Genomic DNA, 13,485 nt, shown 5'->3' with positions numbered 1-13,485 from the left:
GTGAACCCATTCTGGATTCTAGGAATCAATACCTCCATTTTCTAAACATTCCCAGTTATATGTCTGTTCTATGGTTTTATTTGAAAGCTCCCCTCTGCTCCATATTTTACAAATATCAAAGCTAGGTCTTCTAAATACAATACTTGTTTTTCCTTTGGGGCATGTGACCATTTACGAGCTCAGTCATTAAAAATCTGCACAGCTGGAAATTCAGTTGCAAATCCTGTCTAAACAGTGACTAGAAGGAAGCCAAGCAACATTCTGCTCTGCTTCCTTTCAATATTTCCTGCCTCCTTTAATAAAACAATACCCTAGGAAATCTCCAATTCAGCATGTACAAAGACACCTTCAGTAATCTCTTAGGACACCATAAACCCTCAAAGGCTATATTCAGAAAAACTTTGCCCTTCCTTCAGAACATCCTACCACCTCCACAGGAGCCTAGCTCCCTAGAGAAGCTCAGTGGCCCATTCATTTCCTCTTCTGTCTCTAAATTCTTTTTAAAAAAAAAATGACAGGGAAGGGAACAAGGCACAAAATATTGATGTCAGGAGCCCTTCATCTTTTTCTCATGTTGCTACTGCAATTCCCACTTCCAGTTATACATAACATAGAAGGGATCAAAATGTAAACAATTTAATTGGCTTGCCTTCAATTTGATTCACTTTTCTAAGGTCATCTGGGCCATTAGTAGCTATGCTGAGACTAAATCCAGAGTAATATGATCAGATCTGAGGATGACAGTTTAAGAAGGGTTGGATGAGCCTGAAAGAGTCTGGAGGAGAACCACAAAGGTGGTAAAGGGACTTGAGCTTATGTCATGAGAAGTTTAGTTGAAGTAAGTGGAGATGGTAAGGCTGGAGCCATAAAGACCCAAGAAATATGATAGCCATGTATTTGCCTGGCTATTATATAAAATAAGAATAGTTAATCTTTATATAATGCTTACTATGTGCCACAGGCACTGTGCTAACTAAGCACTTTACAATTATTATTTCATTTGCTCCTCACAACTGTGATGATTAAAAATAGGAGAGATAGTTTCCACGTAATTTAATCATTTTTATTAGGCCAACAAATTATTTAAAAAGGGATGGTCAGTGGCCATCTTTCTCAGACCAAAGACCAAAATGACAGTGGACTCACAGTTTATATACTTTCTTAACTGTAGGCAGTCCATCAAATAGCAAATCAAATTGGTTAACAACCATCAAATCGGATTGGTTGACATGACTGAAGATGGGTTATGTTAAAATAAGGTCTTGGGATATGTGACTTGGGTCACTCAAATCTTAGTCCAAAAGACATTAGAGAAAGAATGTAGACCTCATTCAATCTGATCAGAGTACCACCTAGGTGTGGTCCAATGCAAGAAAATTAGTCTAAATCTTATCAGTAAAGTCCTTCAGAAAACAAACAAACAAACAAACCTGAAGGACTTAAGAAGAAGAGGGGAACACTGAACCTTCCCAGGATATCAATTATTAATAATTATTTCTCTGGGGCAGCTAGGTGGTGCAGTGGATAAAGCACCGGCCCTGGATTCAGGAGTAACTGAGTTCAAATCCAGCCTCAGACACTTGACACTTACTAGCTGTGTGACCCTGGGCAAGTCACTTAACCCCCATTACCCTGCAAAAAAAAAAAAAAATATTTCTCACACAACAACCTTTGGGAGGTGTGCTATTATTATATTCATTTTACAGATGGCAAACTGAGGCAAACAGGCTAAATGACTTGCTTAGGATTATAGCTAGTAAGTGTCTGAGTCAAGATTTGAACTCAAGGTCTTCCTGACTCCAGGCCTGGCACTCTTATTCATTGTACCACTGCACTACCTAGCTGTCCCATATGATACGTATTTATGTAGGTATGTGTGTGTATATATATATATATATATATATACACACACACACACACACCTACATAAATATACATATACATATGTATATATGTATATGTATACGTGTGTGTATATATGTATATATGTATGTGTGTGTGTGTGTGTGTGTGTATATAATATATGTGTGTATGTATAGTGGAGGTGTAGAAAAGATCCAGGGAACATCCTACTTATGTTTAAGTGTTTTCATGACTGTTCCGTGAAAGAGAGATTTTACCCTATAGGGATTATCCAGAACAATGAGTGTAAACTTCAAGGAGGCAAATTTAGGCTTGACATCAGGAAAAACTTCCTAATACTTAGAGCTGTGAAAAAGCAGAATCGACTGTCTTAAGAGGTCATGTTTTATTTTGTTTTGTTTTTTCCCTTGGAGGTCTTTAGGTAAAGATTAAATGAGACTTTGTCAAGTGTCTTATAGTAGGAATTCCTTCTACCCATGGGTTGGACCAGATTGATGCTGAGGTCCCTTCCAACTCTCAAATTCTATAAAATAAACTCTACAAGTTTCTAACCTCCTCTCTAGGGCTGTTTTCTAGAGATATATGTATATATGTGTGTGTATATATATATATATATATCCATTGCCAAGAATTTGTAGGAAAAACACACAGCTATTCTAACACCCAGTTTGATAAGGTTTTAAAATATCTCACTCCTTAGAATGAAAGATGCCAAAAGAACTTTCATTTAGATGGTCAAGTTTTTAACTTTTTAAATGCTTATTACTATTTTATTTTTTGTCTGTGGAGGGAAAATTTTTCTCAAGGCTTTTTTTCCTCTTCTAACTTTGAAGTTATGACAATTTTTATATGGTCTTTGTAAGTTAAGCACCAGCTCAACAGTTCTATATTGTTCTTTGAAGGCTAACGGACTATTTTAAATGCTGACTATCAAGGGATATGCTCTTCTTTTCTGTTAATTATATTTATAAAAGTTTGGTACCTTTAATTAATTAATACATTGAGACCTCTCTGGTACCATTACTAAATTGTTGCACAGCCCTAAGAACACTATCACTGATATGCTCCAGTGGTATCCATGTCATGTTGTAAAAAAAAATTGAGGACAACTTGCATTTTGGGTGGACCATTTGGGTGAAATTATGAGTGAACATGGACAACAGATAAAGTATGGTGAGGCATGGATGGGTTATGATCTTCCTCCCTGGAGGAAACACCATATCAGTGAGATGGTAGATCCATTTTCTTATCTGGAGTATTTGAGTGCCTTGACTGTTACCCACAGAGTCTGAAAGAGTTAACTCAGAATCTGGTTTATCTTTAAAAGAAATGACAATTGTATAATTTAAATTGCCAACAAACTGCCTGGAAAATTGCACTGTAAACCCTGAGTGGCTGCCTAACATTCCATGATGTTGAGTCTACCAAATGCCACTGGAAAGCTGGGTATGGCCCCCATCGCTTTTTCCTCTTGGCTTAGAGAGAGAGTATTTCTTTTTATGACTTCAAAGAGTCTCGTAGGCCAGCCACATATCCTTACAGTTTGGGGATGTGAATCGTTTGAGAATCTGACAGTACTATGGGACTTCCTGTCATTGTGCTAGAGTCACACACAAGAATTTTTGGCACTCAGGGAAAAGAACATGAAAAGGGCCTTCAAATCAACTTTGTAATCAATCAACAAATATTTCAGTGCCTGTGTGCCAGGCAGTGTGCTTGCAATTCATTTGTAATTTGTGACTTGAAGATAATACATGCAATTAAGATAAATTCAGTTGAGTGGAAAGGATAGGATCCAAAGGAGAGCATACAGAATGGTAAAAGGCCTGTAGAAAAATGCCATATGAGAAAATTTGGGGAACTAGAGATGTTTAATGTTACTATATTATCTTCTACATTTGCAGTCAAGATTTCCGTGTCCTGAGGCAAGGACCTGGTTCACTTCTCCCCTAGTTACAACTCTCCATTGCATAATCCCAAAGTAGCTACAGATGGCTAGGCAATATTAAGAAGTTTAACATCTTTCCTATAAACATTTCTTCTCCACAGCCTTTAATTTTAAAGACAGTATGGGACTCCTGATGCTGTTACTATTCTGAGAGTGTAGGTCTATGAGATATTGCCAGTCATAATTAGTTCTTTCCCATTAAGCCTGTGTAATAATTTGTGTTTGATTAGCCATCATAGATACAAAGTAAGGTGCTTAGGAGCAGAAACTGACTCACTTCTTTCCTTGCATCTCTAGGACCTCAGAGCATACCTGGCACATTGTTATTGTTCAGTTCTTTCAGTCATGTCTGAATCTTTATGACCCCATTTAGCGTTTTCTTGGTAAAAACACAAGAGTGTCCTCCAGTTCAGTTTACAGATGAGGAAACTGAGGCAAACAGGATTAAGTGATTTGCTCAGGCTCACACAGCTAGTAAGTGTCTGAGTCCAGATTTGAACTCAAGTCTTCCTGATTCCAGGTCCAGCACTCTATCCGCTGTACTACTTAGGGCAAGGTCTCTTCTCTAAGCTAAACATTCCCAGTTACTTTAGCTGATCTTTATACAGCGTGACTACAAGGCCTTTCATCAGCATGGCTGCTCTCCTCTGGTCACTGTCCAGCTTATCTGTCCAGACATAATTTCTAAAATGTGGCGCTGAGACACTGAATACATCATTCTCAGTGAGGTCTCATCAAGGCAGAGTGCAGGAGATGCCCACATACCTGTGGAGATGCCCACATACCTGGCATGTAGTGAGTGTTTAATAAAGGCTTCTTGACTGATTACTAGTTGGGGTACCAAACATATTCTTTGACTTTGCCTAATCACCCCTGAAGCTACATGGCCACTTATTCACAGTCATCTAATTCCTAATTGCAGTATGGCAGAATATTTTGTCTTCTGCTCCTCCCTTCCCTTTTCACTAAAGTTGCACTTCAATAAATATGCAGAGCTTCTAGTCACTCCACTTCATATCAGGTGATAACTGGTTAGGTAGCCATCCAGCTGTCACTCATCCTTTATTCTTGTCCATTCAATCAGATCAAGAATGGCTTCCATCCCAGTAGATTGACTTTTTTCCAGGACCTTACTGCCAGTGGCTGGTGTTACTTTCCAATGTTATGTATGGCACCAGTGAAATGACTTAAATAATTACGTCTGACATCTGACAGGTCCAAGTGCTAGTGCATACAGAAAGTACAACATGGCCATCCTTGGTCATCTAGTTTGGGCTGGGACTTGATGCCATAATAGATGCTGGCAGTTCTCTGTGTGCATGTTTTGTTCTTGGTTGTTGGACTGGCTTTTTTTTTTTTTATTTTTAAGCTCTACTTAGACAACTCTCAACAATATACTATTAGATGAATTATCTGATTAAAACATTGTGTGTTCATAAAATGTCTAGTTACCTGTAATACTGTGTTTCTCATGTGGATTATTAGTATGTGGTTTTATTCCTGGTTAGACTTAATTTTACTTCTGTATCATACTAACTCTTCAAATAGCCCACAATCATATCTATACCATTTGTTCTACACATAATCATTAGATGATCTGTGTTGTCATGTGTGAATCTGTAATTGTGTATGGCTGAAATTCATACTGGGGATATGCCAAACTACCACTATTCTGGCTTGTGGATATGGGAGAACAGGCAGTGATATCTCTGAACAACAGAGCTCCAACATGACTCTGAGCTTGTGAACCTTTATCCAGGGACTAGCACTAGTGAGGACTAAAGTATTGAAAAGCCTTGGAACTCTGCCATTGGGGATATGCCACTGATCTCTATTACCACATTTCCTGAGTGCCTTTTGGGTGGTTGACTCTGTGACCATTAGCATAATTAGGAAAAGACATAGCTCTTGACTCAAAGAAGATTTCATTTGAGTAAACTGTTTCACTTGATACTTCTAGTGTCAGAATCATGAGCTTGGGTTTGTTGTTTTTGGTTTTTTTGTTTTGTTTTGTTTTTTATTTGAGAAGTTTCCACTTATGACATTTATATCATCACACATGGAAAATTTTAAGATAGGTCTTAATCATTTTGTACATTATCACAAAATTTATGAGCCTATCCAAAACTATTATTATCCTTAGTTTACAAGTAATCAAATCTGAAATGCAAAAATTTTATATATAATATGTATATATATGCACGTCTATATACATGCATATGCATTTATTTTTGGAAAGATGCTTAATAAATTATGCAATGAAGCTTAATAAAATGTCACCAGGGAAACTAATAAAAGTACTTTCAAAAGAAGAGTTTTCTTAGTGTACTGCTCTTTGTTGTTGTTGAGTCGTTTTTCAGTTATATCTGACTCTTGATGGCCCCAGCTGGCATTTTCTCGGCAAAGATACCAGAATGGTTTGATATTTATACCTTCTCCAGCTCATTTTACAGATGAGGAATTGAGCCAAATGGGGTAAGTGACTTGTCCAAGGTCACACAGCTAGTAAGTGTCTGAAGCTAGGTTTGAACTCAGGAAGATGAGTCTTCCTCACTCCAAGTCCAACAGTCTATCCCCTATGCCATCTAGCTGCTACTGCCCTAAGCTAATGCTCTTAAAATTTTCACCAAAATCCCACTAATATCTAAGGACCATCATGTATATTAAAGAATAGATATTTATGAACAATACATCCATGAAATGCAAACGAGTAGATTCATTTTTCTGTAAACTACACAAATGCAAATTAAGATTTCTCATGTTTCAATGCAAAAAAAAAAAGGATTTCTCAGTGGTTTGAATAGAATCAATTTTTCACCATGGTGATACAACTATTTTGTTGTTTTTGCATGTGTTTAAGATTTCTACCTTCTGTTAACAAATAAAAGAAAAAGCGGATGAAACTTAATACTGCCATGTGAAGTATGGTTCTTCCAATAGACTTTGGGTTTGATCCAAGACCTATTTCAATACAGTAAGTCTTTGTTTATTTTTCTTTAGGTGTGAGAAAGTTGATTTGAATAAAGTTATAATGGCCTTGATCATAAGCTCTTGAACTTCCTTTTGTGACAATCATATCAAACACTACATGAATTTCTATGGACATTTTATTCTTATAATCATAATGATAATAGAAATAACACATTTATAAAACATTGTAAGATTTATATAGCTTCTACCTGAGTAGTTCTATGAGGGCAGTCCTGGGAACTAGTTTTATTCATCCCATTTTACAGATTCTTTCTGAACAGATATTTAAATCTAAGCAAAGCCTAAAGAGAGAAAAGGAAAAGTCTTTACTATTTTAATTTGAAATATTCCTTCCTTTCTTGAACATGGATTATAACACATACTTTCCATGAATCAACATAATAAAATGTGTTTATGTTTCTGCCCATATGTGAGAATATTCAAGATATGTATGTATGTATATGATATATATAAGGTCAGCTAGGTGATTCAGTAGAGTGCAAGGCCTGGAGTCAGGAAGACTCATCTTCCTGAGTTCAAATCTAACCTCAGACACTAACTGTGTGACCCTGGATAAGTCACTTAACCTATTTGTCTCAATTCCTCATCTGTTAAATGAACTGGAGAAGGAAATGGCAAACCACTCCAATATCTCTGCCAAGAGACCCCCAAATAGTGTCACAAAGAGTTGGGTGGGACTGAAATAACTGAAGGGGAATGTGTGTATATATGCATGTATGCATGCATGCCTGTGTGTATTATGTAGGCCATTAATTTTGACCAAAAAGAGAGAAAATTCCATGAGCCACTCCAGTAATTCAAATGCTAATAGCTTCAAAAATATAGTAATGCTGCAAATGTGAAGTTACCTGCATTGTATAAATAGAATAAAGAAAACATTGAAATCTATGAAACATTGAAATCTAGTGAAACAGTTCTTGAGAACTTGCTTTTAAGTTAGAAATGCAGGGCGGCTGTAAAATTAGTTCCCACTCAGCATTTTTTTTTAAGCTCAGTTATCTGAAGTTAGATAACTATCATAGTGGTTTTGAATCACCCTGTATATATCCCTGCAAGTCCCCACTGAGCCTCTTTTCAGATAAGGACACTATGAATGAATAAATGCATGAAATGAGCCAGTTTCCACACATGAGATATAATGTACACAGGCACGAACAATCCCTCAGTGTTCTGTAGGTCAACTATATTTGACAGCGGGGGGCCCTGGTTAAAGACAAATTACTAAAAATAGAAAGAAAAGGAGTATGTGCAAAAAAAGTCATGGGACAATTTGTATCAGCTGATGTAGAATAAAACAAGCAGAATCAGAACAAAAAACAGTGACTACAAAAATATAAAAGAAAAGAACACAAAAAGGGAAACCAGATTCTGAGTGATTACAATGACTAGTCTTTATCTTGGAGAAGAGATCCTGGAAAACACCTCCTTCCTCTTGGAAGAAAGGTGAGAATTTATGTGAGGGAAGGGGATGGGTGGTATGTAGAGAAGTAGGCATGAAGAGATTTACATATACTACACTACAAGGCAAGGTCATTGCATGACCAATTTTTTACTTCATTGGTTTGGTTTGGTTACAAGGGAGAATTTAACGTTAGGAACAGGATTTGAGGAATGGTTTGTTCAAAAATGAGTGAGGAACAAATGTTGAAAACTATCTTTGCATGTAAATGGAAAACAATAAAATATTTTTATGATTTTAAAAAAATGACTGGGGGCGGGGCAGCCAGGTGGGGCACTGGATAGAGTCCTGTTCCTGGAGTCAAGAGGACTTGAGTTCAAATCTCACCTCAGACACTTATTAGCTGTGTGACCCTGGGCAAATCACTTAACCTTAATTGCCTTATCCAGTAATCCTGATATATCGGGGGGCAGCTAGGTAGCACGGTGGATAAAGCACCAGCCCTAGATTCAGGAGGACCTGAGTTCAAATCTGGCCTCAGACACTTGACATTTACTAGCTGTGTGACCTTACGTAAGTCACTTAGCCCTCATTGCCCCCCCCCCAAAAAAGACGGTGAGGTAAAAATACAAGGCATCAGGGCATCTTAATTGTATTAAAAATAGAACACTAAGTTGAGATGTGGTCTTTGTGTGGAGGGGAGATTGTTAGGTTTCTCTCTTGATTAAGCACTGGCTGTTTAATACACTAGGAGTTACCTAGTTTGTCCTACCTCTGTCAAGAGAACATCAGAGGCCTCACTACTGCCCCCTGCGAGTGCATCATCTTGCTCTAACATCACACAGTGCATCTATGAAGGCAGCCTAATTTGCATATCCCTTTTGCAGCTATTGTACCATTTTACTCTGGGAGAGTGGTACTTGAATATCTGCTTTTGCAGTTTAGAGGACCTTGGATATAGTCAACGCTACAAGAACCATCCTTACTGTCTCTGGAATTTTTTTTTTAAATGTGTTTATCTCTGTTTAGATGTAAAAGGAATGGTGGAATTTAACACTGTAGAGGATGGGGATGGGAACGGAAAGATTTGTATATATTTTTTGGTGTTTTTTTTTCTTCTTTTCTCTCTTTAACCTGCCTAGTACTTTGAAGTGGCTTATGGAAAGGATTAAAAGTAAGGAGTGTAAAAGACAAATAGGAGTTGTTTCCATTGTCGGTCTCTGAAGTTCTCTGAGTAGACTGAAAGTTCAATTGAGGTCTATGAAAATATTAGAGAATGCCAAAGGGAGAGCAGCCAAGAATTGCGTCTTTGTACAAGAACTGAATCGCTACCAGCAGCTCAGAAATTCAAAAACCTTGGCAGGAAAAGAATAGTCCTGCAAAAGGGGGAGAAAATACATTGAAGCTACCAGATTTAGAAATGTATAAAAGAATGCCCACATTGAAGCTCAACCAGCCCCTCTAGGTGAACGAATATAATATTAAAGCATGAAGATGAACGAAAAAGAATCTTAATGCCTATTTGTTTCTATAGTCAGTCTAAACAAATGGGAGCTAATCTGGGGCCTTCTCATTGAGGACAATAGCATGCATAATGATTACTCATTCTGTCAGTTTTCAAGATACAGATTACAGGCTTAATGAAGTAGATGGAGGGCTGGCCTTGGAGTCAGGAAGAGCTGGTTTCAAATCCTACCCTTGACTCTTCCTCGATGTGTGACTATAGGTGAATCACTTAACCTCTCTGTGTCCCAGGCAATTTTCAAAGATAATAAACTGAATGATTATAAAATAAATAGCTGAAGAGTTGCTTATTTACATTTTCTGGAGGATTTTCCATAACAGAAAGATGCATAAAATCACAAGTATTTCCACCCCAATTTTCCCCTCCCTACATGTTATATAAACATTTCTTTATGTGTATATAGAAATCATATGTATATATTTGTGTGCATGTCTGTGTGTACATGCATATGAATGCTTCAATTGGAGAACTTGGGTTTGACTATATAACTTTGGTCTCGAAGAAGTTGCTCAGATTCCCTGAGCCTTAACTTCTTCATCTGAAAATTAGAGGATTTCAAAGATGTCAAACTTGTTGCCCCAGGTTGCAAGTGGCCAGTAAAACTCCTGAGTGTATTATTAAAACCAGGTTTAAATGTAATTGGGAAATGTTTATCAAAATGAATTAAAATACAACATGAAATAGATAACGTTCAAACATGATTCTCAAGGGCCCAAGGAGGGTATTGACACAATGTGATTTCTGACTAGTGCTCTGAATGTCAAAGTGAAGAAATCCAATGAAGCACAGGTAAAGTGCAGGAGTAATATGGCTCCTAATGTAATCAAATGCCTTGCCATCTAATTAGTGTCACATGAATGGAGTGCCAGGCCTGGAGTCAGGAAGATTCATCTTCCTGAGTTCAATTCTGACAGCAGACATTTATTAGCTGTGTGACTCTGGGCAAGTCACTTAACCCTGCTTGCCTCAAATTCTTTATCTGTAAAATGAGCTGGAGAGGGGCAGCTAGGTGATGCGGTGGATAGAGCACCGACCCTGGGGTCAGGAGTACCTGAGTTCAAATCCGGCCTTAGACACTTAACACTTACTAGCTGTGTGACCCTGGGCAAGTCATTTAACCCCAACTGCCTCACTAAAAAAAAAAAATGAGCTGGAGAAGGAAATGGCAAACCACTCCAGTATCTTTGCCAAGAAGAGGCAAACACAACTGAAATGACTGAAGAATAAACAACTGGTGGTTTCCTAAATCAGTTGTGCTTCTGGGATCCATTTGCATTTGAGTTTGATGCTAACAGATGACTTTGAAGCTTTCTTCCATCTCTAATCCTATGTTCTGAGATTCAGCATCATTTTCAAAATGGTGGTGATAATACTTATATACATATACAATTACTAGCAACATGGAAAATGTGACATGTTAATGGAGGGCAATGGTAGCAAAGATGGGTTGTTTCATAACCTCTCCAGGCCTCAAATTTTTCATGTATAAATGTATGAGAGTTAAACTAGATAAACTCAAAGGTCTCTTTGAACTCTCAAAAATCTGTAATCCTATTATGATCCTCTGATCTTATTTGACTAAATATTTAAATTAGTTACATCTCAGAATAATTCAGGAGTTTTAAAGAAACATACTCTCATAAAAAATTTGGATAATATTCCTTGGCCTTATGTTTCAACCAATGTCAAATGTTTTCATACAGTTTTATTTTGCAAATTAAACTTGAATATTTCATACTATTATTTAATTATGATATATTTATAAAGTGCCTTAACTAAATTATAGACATACACACACAAACACACATACATATACATTTTTTAAATTGGAGTAATTTCCCAAATTGAGGTACTAACACTTTTACTTATGAGAGGAATTCATCAATTTAATTGAATTATATCGAGAGTCAATGTCTGGTTTATGATTCCCCAGTCTTTAAACAAGATATTTGACTGTAGTGAAGGAAAAATTACAACAGAGGGCACTCTAGTTCTCTAGCTGATTCAAATTCTACAGAGCAATGATAGCCATTTCAACCTTGCAGTAAATATCCAGAGGATTGGACAGTCAGAGGATCTGGATGCTTTGTTAAAGAATAAAACAAAATTTAATATAAAACTGCATTGTTTCTACCAGACAGCTTAAGAACCTCCCCCCCAAAAAAACAAAACAAAACAAAAACATATTCCTTTTATTGCTTACATGATTAGGTGCCAAACAAGGGCATAAAATACTGTTCACTATTCTTCAAATGAATCAGACATTTTCATAGTTAATGAAAAACAAATCTAAATAATGCAGAAATGGCCTGATTTTGTTGAATATACTTATATCAAATACAGGGGGAAAAACATTAATCCACAAACATTAGAGGAATGGGTTATTAGTTACAATAATAGGCTCAATTCTCCGATTGTACACATGATTGATAACAATAAATAGCACTTATAACTCGCATTTATATAGCACTTTAAGCTTTATGAAGAGTTTCACATATATTCTCATTTAATCCTCACAATAATTCTGTGAGGTTGGTACAGTTACTTTCCCTGTTTTGCATATGAGGAAACTGAGGCAGAGAAGAGTTAAATGACATGTCCAGAGTCACACAGCTAGTAAGTGCAGAGGGATTTCAATCCAGGTCGTCCTGACTCCCATCTACTTAACTTGTACTACCTTGCCTCACAGATTCTCAGCTTGCTTAACTACTATACATCAGTTACCAATTTTAGAAGAGCATGCAACAGCAACACCAGAATTTTTCTGAACATTATTTCATCTTTCTGGTTTCTAAAGGTCAGGACCAGGACTTGCAGTGTTTCAGGATCATATTTATAAATGAAGATTCATGAAATAACCTGGAATTTTGTTGTGAGAGAGAGAGAGAGAGAGAGAGAGAGAGAGAGAGAGAGAGAGAGAGAGGTGTTACACCGGATTGCAATTTCAATTTTAGAAGTTCCATTGCATACCATCACCATCTCTGGAATGAACAAACTTTTATTTTTTTCAATTAGTTAACATTCATTTTCTCTACCTACCATCTCTTCTAATGCTCTATCTTAATTGGATTTATGATCTGATTCTTCCATTCTCCTACATGACCTTAGACTCATTCATCTTTCTCTGTCTCAGCTTCAGGACCTGTTAAAATAAACATTTTTTTTCTCATTGATTCTTCAGTAGGCTACGATAATTAGTGAGAGAACAATTCTCTGTAATTCTCTTTGTACCACAACACACACACTTAAGGATCAAAACAGTCTTTGATGACAGTGATGATGATTAAATAGAATTATTTTGATGAGAAACTCAAAAAATGCAAAGTATATAATAAACAATGATTATTGCTAATTTACCTGAGCTATGTAATCTACCCATCCTTGTAGGAGGAGGAAGGATGGCAGCACCCACTAGAACAGTAGGTGAGGATCATACCTGCAGGGGAAAGTATTCCCCCATCATTGAGCCATTTCTCTGTAGGACAATGACAAATGATTTCTTTACTATTTCATATTCACCTAAATTGCTCATTAATATTGGTTATTCTCTATTCTTACAGGTATAAGACCATTTAATATATTAGAAAACTCATATTAAAAGAAAATATATGGATATGAAACTACTTCTGATCAGTTTTTGAGCTTCTTAACTTTTACATTTTTTAATCCATTATTTAGATTTCAAACAGCATTTATTAAATGACTTCAATGTACTGGTCACTGTGGATAAAAAGACAAAAAAGGAACAGCTCCTATCCC

The 13,485-nt window shown here is 36.7% G+C and overlaps 1 pseudogene; it reads right to left on the bottom strand.

Moving 5' to 3' along the window:
* Positions 1-10,183: 10,183 nt before the first annotated feature.
* The window catches only part of LOC122755039, a 39,049-nt pseudogene continuing 35,747 nt past the window's right edge, over positions 10,184-13,485 (bottom strand).

Source organism: Dromiciops gliroides, chromosome 4 (assembly GCF_019393635.1).
Source record: "Dromiciops gliroides isolate mDroGli1 chromosome 4, mDroGli1.pri, whole genome shotgun sequence".
Classification (NCBI taxonomy): Eukaryota; Metazoa; Chordata; class Mammalia; order Microbiotheria; family Microbiotheriidae; genus Dromiciops; species Dromiciops gliroides.
This window is presented reverse-complemented; position numbering and strand designations above follow the sequence as displayed.